Source organism: Monodelphis domestica, chromosome X, assembly GCF_027887165.1.
Source record: "Monodelphis domestica isolate mMonDom1 chromosome X, mMonDom1.pri, whole genome shotgun sequence".
In the NCBI taxonomy this organism is placed as follows: domain Eukaryota; kingdom Metazoa; phylum Chordata; class Mammalia; order Didelphimorphia; family Didelphidae; genus Monodelphis; species Monodelphis domestica.
In genome coordinates, this window is record NC_077235.1 from 51,211,375 (window position 1) to 51,228,049 (window position 16,675).

General features: G+C 43.5%; 1 protein-coding gene across 25 annotated transcripts in view; it reads left to right on the forward strand.

Annotated features, from left to right (window-relative positions):
- MBNL3 (muscleblind like splicing regulator 3) overlaps positions 1–16,675 on the forward strand; it is a 227,480-nt gene that overhangs the window by 13,814 nt on the left and 196,991 nt on the right. Inside the window, exon 1 of one of the 25 annotated variants that reach the window (XM_007507189.3) lies at positions 9,927–16,163. The exons of the other annotated variants lie outside the window; for them this stretch is intronic. The gene's annotated coding sequence lies outside the window, so the exon portion shown is untranslated. Of the gene's footprint in view, positions 1–9,926; positions 16,164–16,675 lie in introns of those variants that run through there. 25 annotated transcript variants of the gene reach the window in all.

A 16,675-nucleotide genomic window follows, 5' to 3' on the forward strand; every position in this document is an offset into this window, starting at 1 on the left:
GGAAGGGGAGTTTTAGCAATCAGCAGGGGCCCCAATGCCCACTCTGCAGTATGCTCCAAGCAAGCCCGCCGGCCTCCAGGCTGTGGACTTCTCAGAGCCCGGCTATTTTTAGAGAGTCAGAAAGAAGCCCCCAGTGGGTTTGTTTTCCCGTGTGATTGATACAAATAAATGAAGCCTCCCCACTTGGGTCAGTCAGCAAGCATCTCTTTCAGGCAGCCAGGGCTAAGTGGAAAAGGCCATCTGCAGTGCAAACTGGCCCCACTTTACAAGCAGGCCCCCCCCTGCCCTTTTTATGTCCGAGGACTTCTGAGTGCACAAAATTGGGGGCAAATGTGCCCTTGTAATCAGATCTGTTGATGAAAGCCTTGCAGAGAGCTGCACACTGCATACATAAGCTGTGTCAATAAGAAGCCTGTTCAGCCCCTGCACCCAGCCTGGGCAGCGGCCTGTGATTGGCAGACTCCCGAAGGGAGGGCCTGCCTGGCTGGAGAAAATCCTGGGATTTTGGCGGCACTTCTGACTGTCTGACTAGTTCCCCAACACCCTTTCTGCCCCCCTTTTCACTTGGGAGCAGGCAGGGGAGGGATGTCACTCAGGTATGGTGGCAGTTACTTTTAGCTTATCTATCTATCACAGGAGGGTAGAAACACGCTGTCCTTCCTGATGGGGGGGGGGACACTCCCCAGCAAAAGCTGCCTTTCTTAGGACCTTCATAATTGACAGACCAGAAGGTACAACAGAGTAGGACTAGGAATTTCTCCGTGGAAGAAGGAAGCATAGAGACCAAATCCCCAAAAGAAGAAACAGAAACCCAACACCTGAGACCTATGGGGTTCTTTGCAAGCAGGCCAGCATGCTCAGGAGCACACTTGACAGGGGCCCACCTCATCCCGAGGGCAAGAACCAGCCTCAAACTAACCAACCAAACCCACCAGGCCCTGGGCCAGCAAATTCTCCAGGAGAAATATTTTCCTGCCCGCCATGCTCTTATCACTTTCTGATCAAGCTCTTGGAAAGGGCGGGTCTGCAGAACTGCTTCTCCACTCAAAATCATGCTCACGTTTTTGAGCAAGTCAAACCAAGCTATTCTGGGGCACCATTTCCAGGGGGGTTGCCCTAGTTAAGTGTCGCTAGCATAGGTTAAATAAATAGCTTTTGTCAAAGTTCCACTCAGTTTCCACAGGCAAGAATGAAGTGGACAATGGCCCCCCTTATTCTTCCCCCCTCCAGGCCCACAGAAATCACCTTCCTATTTTCTGTCATTAAGCAAAGAAGGCAGGCCGGCCCAGCAATCCTGAACCACTGGTGACAAGCAATGACAGGAAATGGTGCTTGCATCGGTCCCCTTCAAAACTTGGGGAGGCCATAGCTAGTTAATTTGTTTTTACTTCCTGTTTGGGGATAGTTTAGGTCAAAAGTGTGTGTGTGTGTGTGTGTGTGTGTGTGTGTGTGTGTGTGTACACGTTTTCCCTCTATAAAGATATTTGGCTTTATTCTATATGGACACAATAAATCTGTCACCGGGCCCCGGGTTTTGTATATTTTATAGACTGGATCATGTGGTTTGAGTTTAATTTAGCAGGCAGCATGCTTTTCTTCGTGGTTTGGCCCTGACGCATGTTGCTTTGGGGTGTTAGATACCACCCGGGCATTTCGGGGGGACACGGAAAGGAAGAGTCTCTATTTACACAAAAGTAACTGCTGAGGAGGGCATTTCCTACCAGTTAATGAGTGGCTGAAAGGGCCAACAGGCCAAAGCTAGGCAGGAGAGGAACATTCATTAAGTGTCAGGAAATGCCCAGCATTGATCGATTGTTCCTTTTCTGAACAGGGTTGGACAGAGAGCAAAGCTACATTCATTGCCTTTGTTATCCCCATGCAAAGAGCGGAGCCTCAAGCAGAGGTTTCACGCTCATGCCCGTGCTGTGCTCATGGGTGTGGCATTACCTTGTTGGTAGAACTGATCTCTGTTCAGCCTCCCTGACCCACTGGCCCACGCCAAAGGGAGCAGGGCTCGATTCCATTCCGTTCCATTCCAGTTCACAGTGATTCACCAGGTTTATATTTCATGCCATAATGACTGACAGAGGACGGCATTTCCTTTGACTTAATGACCCATTGGAAAGGAACCTGTGGGCCCACGGCAAGGTAGAGAGGCCTTAACCCCACCAAACATTAACTGCCCAACCCGGAGGTCAATAATGCAATCTTAAAGGCTTTGAAAATATCAGTAATGACCTCCAGGTTGGCCGGTTAATGTTTGGCAAGGAGTTTTCTGATCGATTATGGGACAGGGCCTGGCTAAGATAGGAGGACACCTTGGAGCAGAGGGCAACACTGTTGTCAAGGTTAGTTTAACAGGGGAGCTTCAGTGGGCCCAATTTAATCCTCACTGGAAGTTATGAAGGTCCTAATGATGATGAGAAATGTTTTGCATTCTTTTCCAAGTTCTATAGAGTTTATTGTTACAAACAAAACCTTCCCAGGAAGGAATCTTCTCCTTAGCATCATTTTTGCTACGTTGAACAAAAAAGATTGTAAAGTGATGAGGCAGCCCCACATTGGAGCCCACATTTTATAACTACTCACATTTCTATGGTGGTTTTTAAAAATGTATTAAAACCCTCACCTTCTGTCTTAGAGTCGATACTGTGTATTGGTTCCAAGGCAGAAGAGTGGTAGGAGCTAGGCAATGGGGGTTAAGGGACTTGTCCAGGGTCACACAGCTGGGAAGTGTCTGAATTCAGATTTATACCCAAGACCTTCCATCTCTAGGCCTGGCTCTCAAACCACTGAGCCACCCAGCTGCCCCCTCTATAGGGTTTTAAGGTTGGCAAAGCATTTCACCTCCATTGTCTCATTTGACCCTCACAAACAGCCCAGGGAGGTGGGCATTATGATTATCAGACCCATTTTACAGATGAGGAAACTGAGGCACAGTGTAGTGACTTGCCTGGAGTTACACAGTAAGTATCTGAATCTGGATCTGAACCCAATACATTTCCAAGTCCAACACTTTTTATCCATTATTTCATGCTTGTCTTTCTTTGGTGGAAGAAGCCCTCAAAGAGAATGTAAAAAGCTGCCAAGTAGTTAGACCTCCTAAGACAACTGGCTCAGTTTCCCCTACTGTAAAATGAGAGGGCATGGAAGAGATCAAGCCTGGGTCTGACAGTCTGAGAGCTTGTAAACTGGTTGGCTCTGATTCTCATCAATGCAGAGCAAATTGTGATGGGGCAAGCCCAGGAAGCCTCATCTTCCTTTTGAATTCCGCTTCCGAGATGGTAAATGTTTATAGAGGCTAAGCCATCCATTCCTCTGCCCTCTTTAGTGGTCTCACAATAAGGGCAGATGGGTAACTCCCTCCCGTCTATTGTTAACACAGACTGAAGTTCTCCCGATTGATTATTGATAAAAGGAGCGCCGCCAGGGTGGCTTTGGCTCAATAGTTTAATCTCCCTTGAAAATGTAATTTCTTTCCTCCCTCCCTTTTGGTGGGTAGGAGGTGGGGGTGGGAGGAGTAGATGCTTGGCTCAGGCCTCTAAAATGAGGGCAATCACTGAAGGCTCGAGACCTGGATTTCTTCATAGTTTTGAATGCCCTGTCACGTGCACAACAAACCAAATATTAGGTTTCATTGTGGGCTTGGCAAATGTCACTCTGCGCTCTTTTAATATGTAGTAATCCAGGGTTTGTCCTTCCGCCCCAGCTCCCAGCAAAGGGCTTTAAGAAGTTCCAGTGTCCACTCAGTGCTGTTGTTAATAGATGATTGGCAAATAAATGAATGAGTGCATGAATGGTTGGTTGTAACCACAAACTTCAGCCCTCGAGATATATTTATCAGCAAAACTTTTTTGATCACTGACAATAAACATATTTTCAAGATTATTCCGCTCCCACCGCAGTCTTAAGTTTGACTATTAAAATATAGGCTCATCAATTTTGAGCTGGACGGGCCCTCCCAGGCCATCTAATCTTTCTTTTACAGAGAAGGAAATTAAGTTCAAGAGAAGGAAAGTGACTTGCTTAAAGTCACACATAACATCTTAGTTCTAGCACCGAAAGGGACCTCAGAAGCCATCTGATCTACTCTCCTCATTTATTCAGAGAGGAAACTAAGACCCAGAGAGATTGAAATGGTTTGTCCAAGGCCACACAGGCACCCCTAAACTGGGATTCAATCCCAAATACCAGGTCTCAATATCCAGTACGATAGCCACACCTCTCACTAATTCTGACCACGTAGGGCTCACCAGTCCCAGTCAAAATTCAGAATTGGCTGCCACTTAAAAAAATGTCCAGAGCAGTAACACCTCAATCCAGGGCCTCGCTGCTGACCTTGCTGTGGGGTATCGTGGGCCGGTGGTCAGTTAGAACCAGAAGACATTTGAACAGATGTTGCCCACCGCCACACAGACTTGTGGCATAGTGAGCAAGTTTCTTGGTCTCAGGGGGCCTCACTTCCATCCTCTGTAAAATGAGGAAGGAGGCTGCCCCCTTTTCAGCTCTAAATCTGTGATCTTAATGAGTAACTTCCATTTTCTTTCAAACGATATGCTAAAGTCCTTAAAAATAGATTGATTGAGTAGATGAAACAGGCTCCCCAATTCTTGTTTACATTATTCAATTGCATAGCAAGCCCTTTCTTTATAGCTTGTGCAAAAGGAAATTTCAGGGCAGTTCAGGGTCAGTTATCAGAGACTGAATTGGTAGAGTCCAGAATAATGAGGTTTGACAGGACTCTATATACAACCCTCAGCACTGCCTGATGGTGTTAGAAAGGCAGTTTGGTCTCATGTCTAAACTGCAGAGGAGTCAAGGACTGGTGAGGGTCAGGGTCAAGCTTGAGTACTGACGCTATTGCTCGGTGCCTCAGTTTCCCTCAATACCAAAGAGCAGTTTTCCTCCAAGTGTACCACGACACTTCAAGATCATGAAATGAGAGAATAAATGAAAAAATAATATTGTTCAATCCTGAGAACCAGAAAATGAAGTGAGGCAGGAACAGAAGCCAAACCAGGAAGTCTGTTTTCTAAATTATAGAAGTTAGGGGAATCAAAGGGGTGGTAAATTAAGCCAAATGGAGAAAAACTTAGCTAACAATGTAAATATTGAAAAATAATTGGTTAATTTAGGGATACACTTGCAAGAGGGGTGGGGAAGGGATGAGAAGACTGGTCTGGATCTATGATGAAAAATCTCTCCATTAACATAGATCTATAACTCAGAGAATTGTCCTGTAGTGTTGAGATTTTCAATGCCTTGGATGGACACAAAGCCAGTATACAGTATATCGGGGGTAGCACTTGAACTCAAGTCTTCTGGGCTCTAAGGGTGGTCCCCAATCCACTCCACTTTGAGGCTTCTTAGTATAATATTGTATTGGCTTAAAAAACAAACATGATGGGGGAGTTTCCAAACTGGGAGTTCCCTATGGTAATGAATTTATTGGTCTGGATCCTCTAAAAGAAAAAAAATGAAGGGAATTTCCATTTTGAATGTTTCATATGAAAATCTGTATAGCCAATACAGGAGTGAGAAGTACAGAAGGATTAATTAAGAAATAAAGATTATTAGATCTTTTATTATTATATATAACAATATAATAAATAATGTAGAACATTCTCACACATATCAAATTTCCCCACACAGGCCCTTGCATAAAATGGGTGCTTAATATATAGGTTTTTTAATTGGGGGATCAGAACTGTGCTGAGTGGCATTTTTTGCTGCAGTGGATGAAAGCAGAAATAGAGATTACCTTGTGCTGCTGAAAGCTTATGGAAGGAGGTGTGGCCAGAAAGCCTGGAAAAGAGAGGCCAGGGCAGATAGAAATACAGAAGAAAATCGAACCCTTTCGGCTTGGAGGTTATTGTGTGCGTGGTGTTGGGGATCATCCCCCAGGAGGAGACCAAAAGAACCCTTGGAATCTGAGGCCTGTTTCATGAATATTTTCTTTGTTTTAAAAATAAATAAATCAGACAAGGAGTGGCCCTGTGGGGTGCTGTTGTATCCCCAGCCTGATCTTGAGGAGTTTGGAATTGGGTTGGCTTCTTGTCTCTGCAGACTCGTAGCTCAGCATTCCTTCTGCTAGCATACTGATGCTTAAAACTTCAAACCCCAGGCATCACTCTTCATATGAAATGGAATCTCAGCTGTAATGAGGCAGTCACTCATTTCTGGCAATGTAGATGTGTTTTGTGAGCCTTCTTTATTAGGAATTAGAAAAAAACACACGCCTAATTAACCAGCATTAATAAAATGAACACCTTTCCACTTGGGTTGTGTTTCAGTGCCATCAACTCTTGCCTTCTACTGTCTCCTGAAATGCATATTCTTTCCTTTTTATGTGAAGAGTACAGAATTTTGGTAGGTGAAATGGGCTGTTTTCCCTCCATTATTACCACTAGCTAGCCACACCTAGGCATGCATATGTATTTGTCTCCTCTAGACACTGGACCTCCAATACCTGCAGTCTGAAGGTACGTATGTGCGCATCCATCTCTACGGTCTATGGTGCTATTGCCCCTATTCCCCACAGAATATGGATTCGGTGGAAGAAGCTGTGGGCGATTTTAGTGTGAGAGCTTAAGATTCTCAGCAGCGAGCATGTGCTCGGGTGTGTGTTTTAGGCAAACAGAATTAAGTCATTCTTTTAGGGTATCTATTCTTTTTGTCCCTTTCCCCCCTTCTTTCAGCCTTCTGGGTTTTTCATTAGAGAACACGTTAAGTTCAAGAGATAGAAGAACCAGAGTTCCTGTGGGAGGGGTGGATTTCAGCTCACTCAAACCAGGACTGGCGTTTGTCCTCCAGCCTATACTCTTTCTGGGTATGCCTGGTCCTGTGTAACACCCTCTGTATATGACATGGGTATCTTGGAAGGGGGCTTAGGTCAGCAGGCTTTTGCCAAGTGTTTGTGCTTTGTTGATTGGGTCCATTAGGTTATATGAGAGGCAGGCTTTAAAAAAAGAAGAAAGAGGAGGGCAGCTGGGTGGCTCAGTGGATTGAGAGTCAGGCCTGGAGATAGGAGGTCCTAGTTTCAAATCTGGCCTCAGACACTTCCTAGCTGGGTGACCCTGGGCAAGTCACTTGACCCCCATTGCCTAGCCTTTACTGCTCTTCTGCCTTGGAACCAATACACAGTATTGATTCTAAGACAGAAAGTGAGGGTTTAAAAAAATAAAAATAAACAAAAGAAGAAAGGAAGGAAGTTCCCATCAAAAAGAGAAGTGGGTTTGCTCTCCTAACTCTTAAGACAGTCACATCCTAGTGGGGATTTCCCAGAATTCCTGGAAAGTGAATTAGAAGTACAAGTGTTCAATGGCTAGGGAGTGGTGCATTAGGAGAGCTGACTTCTGATATGTTCACCTACTCATGACACCTTCCATACAGTAAGCCATCAAGCAATACCCACCTTCCTGGTGTCTGTTTGTTTGCTAGATAGTGCCAGCAGCCAGCACAATTTTTTTGTTTTTTTTTCAAACCATGTGAGATACATGAGGCATGAGACTGACCTTGAAATTTCTTTATTTAATCTGGCAGTCCCAGCCACTGCGACAGGCCTGCCTCTGCAGCTTTCCAGTGGAAGGCAAGCCAGAATTTGGAAACACCTTCAGCTCCAGGAATGTATTCTACATTTAACTTGTTCTAAATATCTCTCAGGTGGGAGTCCACAGACAGGAGGGAATATTTCATTCCCTTTTTCTCATGCAGCAAAAATGTTCTATACTATATATTTATAACACGGCATTTTTATATTTGCTAAACTTTCTTTTGGTTTCTGTATTTTCAAATCATGTGCCTGCCAAGCCAGTTTTTTCCACTTCGACATTTTAATTCATGGGAGTCTCTGGAGCTAATTTGTGCCTACTCTTGGTTACCTTCAGTCATCAGAGATTCTCTGTGGTAGAAGGGATATGAGGGGACCTCCAGGCTAATCCTTCCCTAAAGCCTTAAGCCCCTTTATCACATCCTTGAAAGTAAAGTGGTCATCTATCTTTGCTGGAATATCTTTAGTGAAGGGGCACTCATTATATATCAGACAGCCCGCTCATTTTCAGATGGCTTAGGTTCGTAAGATGTTTTTTCCACAAGCTGACCTAGAATCATTGTCCTTGCAACCTTCTACCCTTTGATTCTACTTCTGTTTTATGGAACCACAAAGAACAGTGCTCATCCTCCTTCACATCACAGCCCTTCCCATTCTTGAAGATAGCTATAATAGTCCTCCCTAAGTATCTTCTTTAAGCTAAATATTGCTAGTTCCTTCCAAAGATACTCATATAACGTGAACCTGAAGTTCTTCATCATCCTGGTTGCCTTCACTCTATACACATACCCCATCTTGCCCGTCATTGTCCTTCTCAAGATGTGTCACCCCACACTGGACATGACATTCTACTTACAGTCTGACCAGATCAAATTCCATGGAAGGTGGGGAAGAAGAGAGGCTGATGGACACTATGTCTATACAGTCTAAAATCATATTAATCTGCCTGCTATGTTGACTCATATCAAGCTTTTAGTCTTCTATCACTCCTAGGTGTGTGAAGTACCATTTAGTCTTGTTATCCTCATCCAGTTGATTGTTTGAGCCCAAGCAAAGGACTTGACATTTGTTCTTATTCAATTTCATCTTATTAGCTTTGACTTATTCTAGCCCTCCAATACCTTTTGGGGACTCGATTATGTTATACTAGATAGCAATGATTTCATCTAAATTTCTTGTCACCTGCAAATCTAATAAACATGCTTTCAATGACTCCATCGATGTTATTGATTAAAAATACTAGATGTGTCAGGACCAAGGACAGAACCTGGGTGTGCAAGGGGTACTTGTATAAATAGAACCCAATTAACCAGTGTAACACAGCAGGCCAGGAAAAAGTAATATGATCTTCGAACAGTTCTACCTCCCTTTGGCAATTCCTCCTCAAACTTGAAATAAGCCTTCATTTGTATTTAAAAGACTAGATCAACAGGGCATGTTTAAATTTAGGATTTTCTTATGCTTTTCATATTTGGTGTTGGGGCTTAAGAGCTTTTGCTTCTGGAGTTGGTAAGGCAGCTGCTGCAGCCCAAACTCATTGCTTACTTTTCCTTCTTTGAGTCAGGGCATATTGTGCGGTCAACATACATGTACATTCAGCCCATGGGATGACAGATTTAAAAAAAGGAATTAATGAGAGATAGTTGAAGAAGGTTAGAAAAATAGACTAACTTGCCTTCCTGACATCCTAACTACATTTTAAACCTTTTTCTACCTTAGTAAAAACAAAGCACATTGCACTCAGAGAAGATTTTTCTCACTATAGCTATAACTACTTCAAGGAGGAGGTTTAGAGAGGGAAAAATATTTGTCCGAATCTTTTTCTCAAAATGTGGGAGAGAAAAACAAGTATAAGACAATATGATCTTCCCTTTACAGTCTCTGCCCAGGTGAAATCCGTTCCTCTCCAGGCTTTAGCTCTTTTTTACTCAAGTCAATGATATTAACCATAATGTCAATCAGTCAACAGGCATTTATTCAGTTCCATGTGCTGAGCACTCTACTGAGTGCTGGGGATGCAGAGACAGAAAGGAAATACGCCCTGATCTCATGGAGTTTCCATTCTTTTGGGGAGATAGCCTGTACACGTATAAGTATGTATAAAGTAAATCAAATGTACAGGGGCAAGGTCCCAACCTTGCAAGTATTAGATAAGGATATGTCACTAATACTGTAGTCTCTGGTATCTCCAGCTGCTTACCAGACATTTCCATTGTCAAAAATTGAAAGAAGGAAGGAAGGAAGGAAGGAAGGAAGGAAGGAAGGAAGGAAGGAAGGAAGGAAGGAAGGAAGGAAGGAAGGAAGGAAGGAAGGAAGGAAGGAAGGAAGGAAGGAAGGAAGGAAGGAAGGAAGGAAGGAAGGAAAGAAGGAAAAAAAAGCTGGTAGAGGAGGAAAGAATAAGAAATCTAGCAGCTTTCAATAACCAATAAAATTAAAACCAACTTTGCATCCTGGTATTTGAGACCCTCCATAATCAACCCATCCCTCCTCCTTTTGAACTTTATTTTCCATTGCTTGCCAATATACAACCTTCTTTGCCATCTCCATGCACAAGAATTCATAGTAAGTAACAGTCTTCTAGTTGGAAGGGGCCTGAGAGACCATCAAGCCATACCCAAACAAGAATCCCCTCTCCATTGTGGCCAACAAAGCCTCTGCTTTAAGACTATTGTGGATGGGAACTCACCATAGCCTGATGAAGCCCATTCTATCTTTGGAGAGCCATTTGAGCCATAACAACTAGAAAACATCAACCACATTACAAAGTAAAATCTTTCAGCTACTAGCTTAGTAGTCTAAAAAACCTATTGGGCTATCCAGTAACAACTCTTCAGTCTCTGCAAATTGCTAGAAAATCTATGGATAAAAAATGGCCCATCGGTAGCATATATTATCAGTATTGTTTGACTTGGTTTATGGCCAAGACTGTGATTTCATTGGTGTGAGTAACTCCCAATGAAGAAACTCCCTCCGCTAGTGCAACTCATCCATAACTTAAGAGTTTTAGAAAAATTGCCGGAGACTATAGAATGTTAAGTGATTTGTCCAAAACTATTTAACTAGTATGTGCCAGAAATTAAATTTGAACCCGTCACTCATATGTGATGCTTTTGTCCCCAAATAGTAAGGCTACCCTCCCATTTGCTCCTCCTTATAATGCCTTCACTTCTCTTCAAGTTCCTCAGCCTCCATTAGCACAGGCCAGGCATCACCCCCTGTCTAATGCTTTTTTCCCCTTTTTTCCATACCACATATCTCTCTTTCTTCTTAGTCAGGCTCCCTGGGATTCATGTTTTCTGTACCAAATAGCTAGGTTCTTAGCTCATCTTGGTCCTTCATTGTATGTTATCTTTGATTCTCTGAATTTTTCTGTCTGATAATCTTGTCTCCTGGATAAAACCACCACCATGTTGAGGGCATGAGTGATTTCCTAGGCTGTATCCCTCCCTTTCCCTCCCCAAACCCAGCAAAAATACTCAGGACATAGAGGCTCAATACAGTCATATTAAATTGAATCGTGTCAATATTGGTCATACCCCTACACATAGTGGCTACTTAATACATATTTGTCAAGTTGACTCGAATAGGAGAATTTCCCCCCAAAAGTATAAAGTGTTTCCTTGCCATTATCACCGTCGTTGAAACCCAAATGGAGCTTCCCTTTGCCCTGCATTTCATTTTGCTTCTCCAAGGTCCAAAAAGGTTCCCAGAATGACTTGTCAATCAATTGACAAGTATTTATTGAGTGTCTACGATATGTAAGGCACTGCTTGGCGACTCCGTCAATATGCAAGATGCTATTTGTGTAGTATGATCCAGTTCTTCACCACATGACAGGACACCAGAGCTCAAGTGCCCATTCTTTGTGTTAAGAATTAAGCTCACCATCAAAGAACAAGGACAGGTGGAAACCTAAAATATTGACTGGAATTGGGCCAAATCAGAGGTAAGATTTTTTTCTTCCTAATAGAATTGTGGACATAAAAGTACTATGGGAAGCATTGAAATGCTTGAATCTGTGGACCGGGCTTAATGTGAAAAGAGGAGCGAAAGATACTGAGTACTGGTCTGGCGGCCACTGGTATAACTGTTGCTTGAGTGAGGAGAAGAACCTCATCCCTGACAAGCTGGCCAACAAGCATTACATTTTTTTCTTTTTTTGGAGGGAGAGGTTATACCAAGACCAACAAAAAAACGAAGGGGCTTTAAAGACAGCTCTTTGTGCCATCATGAATATGGTACAGTTGAAAGAGTGCTGAACTTGGAGTCCAAGGACCCAAGTTCAAAACTTGGTGCTGTCACTTATTGCCTGTGTGATCTTGGGTGAGTCACTTAACCTCTATGATCCTCAGTAGAGAATGAAGAGGTTGAACTAGGTGACCTCTAAGGTCCCTATCAGTTTGAAATCTATGATCCTAAAATATCCAATAACCTGAGTTTGGGTTAGGAATCAAGGCCTTTTTTCATTAAGTTAAAACTTAGAGTATGCTTGCCATCTCTTCTAGGCTTCTTCTTGGTTACCAGAACTGGGCCAGTAGCAGAATACCGCTCACTTTGATTGTAAAATAATTTCCGCTTTGGGCCCATTTTTCCTCATTTAGTATCCCCCTTCCTCCTGCTGCCAGTCAGCACTGGATGAGCAGACTTTTTCTTCCTCTTTGGACAAAAGATCTGGGACTTAATCCTTGAACTTCAACCTCAGAAGGATTGATTGCTTAAACAACGACCCAGAGCTGTTGCTTTTAACTGGCTACAAATCCCCCCTTTAAAGGGAATATGATGCTCATTTTAATCCCATGCTAAAACCCCCAATCTTTGCCTTTTCCCCCTGGAGGTACTGATTATCTAAACTAATGATAACTTATCCCAGGGATGCAATCACATTAAGCTCAGGACCAAAAGCCATCCATTTTCTTTCAGGTCCTTGATGCTGCCTCTCAGTGGACTGGGAAAATGGCACTTGAGCAGAATTTCAGAATTTTCCATCAATGTAAATTGAAATAGCTTAATGAAATCTTTGTGCTGGGAAAAGAATGCACAAATTCAAGAATCATTTAGACTAAAGGAGCTTGTTGTTAGAGAGTGTTTTCTGAAGCAAATTGGAAAAGCTTGACTTGAATTTTACACAAAGAATGTCTCCCGCACATTGTCTCCGTTTGGGGAACAGAGATCACTTCTATTTTCTGCACCAGAACACTAAAATGCCCCCCAAATTTGGCATCTTTTCCAAAGTGGATATTCCCTCCAGTAACGCATCTCACAACCTAAGCCTTGCCTACCAGGTCTGTATTGGTCTCTATATTCTCCCCTAAGTTCATCGCTGGGAGCCTTATAGGGTTCAGGCCCTCCCGTAGGAGACAAGGTCGTTGGATTAGGATTTCAAATGTAAAGCACCAATAAAGTCATTTTATACAAAGAATCTAAAAACTGGGTGATTCCAGGCCCTCTCTGCCACTCTCCTTACAGTGCTGACCAAGACTCAGTTGTGTTTTTCTGTCTTGTGTGAGCTGCTATGACCAAGAATTCAGCACCAAGTACCTACCTCTTGGTAATGAACCTCTCTGCCCATGGCAGGTCCTTGGAATGCTGATATAATAGTAGTGAGTCTGATAAGAGGTAGAGGTTTGGAAATGTGTAATCTATGCCTTCTGTAACTCTACTAGACCCAAATAAAGCTTTTCTTTAAGAGAATTAGGGGGAGCAGCTGGATGGTTCAGTGGATTGAGAGCCAGGGAGGTCCTGGGTTCCAATTTGGCCTCAGACACTTCCCAGCTGTGTGACCCTGGGCAAGTCACTTAACCCCCATTGCTTAGCCCTTACCACCCTTCTGCCTTAGAACCAAAACACAGTATTGAGACAGAATTCTGTCTCTGAGACAGAAGGTAAGGGTTTAAAATTTTTTTTAATTTTATTTAGTAAATTTAGAACATTATTCCTTGGTTACAAGAATCATCTTCTTTCCCTCCCTCTCCTCTCCCCACCAAAAGAGAGAGAATTAGGACTGAAATTGTGGCCTGAGTTGGCAGGTTGTACTTCTCTTTGTTAAAAGAAATTACTCTTGGGGGCAGCTGGGGTGGCTCAGTGGATTGAGAGCCAGGCCTAGAGAAGGGAGGTCCTAGGTTCAAATCTGACCTCAGACACTTCCCAACTGTGTGATCCTGGGCCAGTCACTTAACCCCCATTGCCTAGCCCTTACCACTCTTCTGCCATGGAGCCAATACACAGTATTGACTCTTAAGATGGAAGGTGAGGGTTTAAAAAAAAGAAATTACTCTTTTCTTTTTTGGGGGGAGGGGAGGAAGATTGTAGCAGGTTTGCAGCATAGAGTTTGCAAAAGCAGTAGCCAGGATTCGAACAGTAGGAGGAAAGGCCAAGCCATATACTTTACATATGGATGACGTGAATATCATTTCTTCTTCTTTAGAGCTCCTTTTAGTGCCAGTTGCCAGCTAGCTGCATCCAGATGACCTCAGATCCTTTTCTCATGCCCCACTCCAGCGTCCTGATGTTTCGGTATCCCGATACCATTTGTAAAACAGCAGGGCAAATAGGCACATCTAAATACAAAGCCAATCATTTTTCAAATAGGCTTCTTTAATATTTGAATCATGTGAGTGAACAGGAACTCAACTGGAAGAAGCTTGGTGGCAGAGATGGGAATACATTCAATTATGTAGCTCCTCTGGCATCAAACACGAACTAGATATTCTGAGGAACTTCCCCCCATGTAATCATAGCAAGTGCTCGTTCTTCTTTTGCACTTTTAAGGTTTGTGAAGTCCTTTACTGCAGGATTCGGAGGCCCTAGGGCACCTGGAGCTCTGTTACTTGCTACCCTTGTGACGTTGCCTAAATCACTTCCCATCTCTGGCCCTTGGATCCTTTATTTGGCTTCTCAGGTGTTCTCCAGTTCTAAATCTTCAATCTTCACGCTAATCATGTGAGGTGTAGATATTATTTTCCCCCCTTCACAGAGGAGGAAATTGAGACTTAGAGAGGTTAGATGACTTGCTCAGGGTCACATATCTAGTGAATACCTGATGAAGGATTCAAACTCATGATTTCCTGACCCCCAGTCCAGCGCTCTAGCCACTATACCACATTTCCTTTCTATCCGCAGACTTTCAGGTTTGCCCAGAATCAGACGTCCCACTTGATTTAAGAGGAAACAAAAATGAAAAACAAACAAACAAAAACCCCAGAAAAGCATTAACTTCCACGCCTAACTTTGGCTTCTGCTCCCAGACCAATACTGTTGTATTTGGGTATCCATTTTGGTATCTGAGACAGCCTCTGATTTTGAGCCTTTCCAAGCCCAGGTCTGCAAAAATGTATCCAGCCTTGAGGAGATGGGGGAAATAGGAAGCAAGTGATCTGTCCCCAATGGACAACTTAATGATATTCACAGAAGTCTCCCCCAGTGTAGGGGAAAAGCCAAGCATACACATTGTGACTCTGGTAATTGGCCTTCTGGAATGGACCAACCAAAGCCTAACTAACCTTGACTGTCTGCCAAGGCAACTTTTGGCGAAGAAAAGTATCTTCTTAAAACATTAGAGAATTCCTCTCAGAACTCACTGCATTAATCAAAGGCTCACAGGATTATAAGATATTACAACTAGACGGGATCTTCTAGATCACATAGTCTAATCTATTTTTTTACAAAATGAGAAACTGAGGTACAGAATGGGGGAAATGACTTGTCCAAAGTCACCCAGGCAATAGAAGAGCTGGGATTATTTTTTGTTTGGGACTTGGATTATGTCTTCTTGAGAGTTATGAGCCTCTACATTTGGAAGGGCTCTCAGAGGCCAACTAATCCAACCCCTTTATTTTATAGAGGAGGAAACTGAGGCCCCGGGGAAATTAAATGACTTACTTAATGTCACGGAGATGGAAATCATTAGTAGTGGGATTTGAACCTAGATCCTCTGACACTAGAGCCATTGTTCTTTCTTCTCTACCATGCTCCACGGCCCCACTGAACACTTTTATTTGTTAATCCCCATAAATACTCTCCTTACCAGGTGAAGAGTACCCTTGGCCTAGGTACTGATTCAGCCCTGCACATTTCAGTGAGGATGGCTGATTGAGTCCTGGCACTTGGGAATTATACTTATTGGTCAGAGTAGTGCAGATCTAAACAGCAGCCTGGGATTTGGGCCTATAAAAAGGAGCAGACAGATATGTAGCAGGACCAGATGGAGAGAGAGCTGAGAAGAGACTTGAGTCTCAGGGGAGGGAGAGCCTGCTTATCCACGGAGCCCTCCTCCGGGAACTTCTTGGCTCCAGAGATGGTATCTGTGTGCTGGCAGTGGTAGAACCTATAATCTCACAGAGAAGAGAACCATGTGACCCTAGGAGAGGAGGGAACCACATGGCCCCAGGGATAGTAGTAGCCAGGGTCAGTGGAAGATTAGTGAATACTTCTGGACACTGCCTACTGGAGGAGTAAAGAGAGATACTTGGCTTCAGCCTTCAGAACAAATAGACAGAATTCTGGGAGCTTGCCTCCTAGAGAGAAGACAGCAATATTATGGTCACAGATCAGGAGAAGAAAAGAAGCAAACAAAACTAGGATGTGAAGGAGAAAAATTGGACTTTGATCTACAACTGTGAGTTATTTGGATACTGCTGGTCTCCCAGGAAAGGGGTTATCTCTCTGTAAACCCTAAGGGTCTTCCGTGGGATGTCCCCAAAGGCTAGCATGAGGTCTCAGCCCAGTGGGAGGGGGCAGAAATTACCACAGGAGAAGCAGATCTCATATATGGCTTTTCTGGCTTTGTGGGGTAAAATTAAGATGCTTTTGTATTAGTGTTAGCTTGAGTACTTGGGACAGGGGAGACCTAGACATGAGCAAAATCTGGGAGTTCTTGGGAAAGCCCTGCTTAGGGGCATAATTCAAAGAGAGCAATTTTTGAGAAGCCCCAAGGTCGGACTAAGTGTGCAAGAGCCCAGGTGCTGAGCCATACGTCCCATTTCCACCCAGATTGAGACTCTTACATCCCTTTTGACTCAAGGTAGAGTACTGCAGTGGCAAGTTATACAATGGTGGTGCTAAAGAATTCAGTACCTGCCTGTGACTTCTACATGTGTGACCTTGGACAAGTAACTTTGTTTTTCTGTT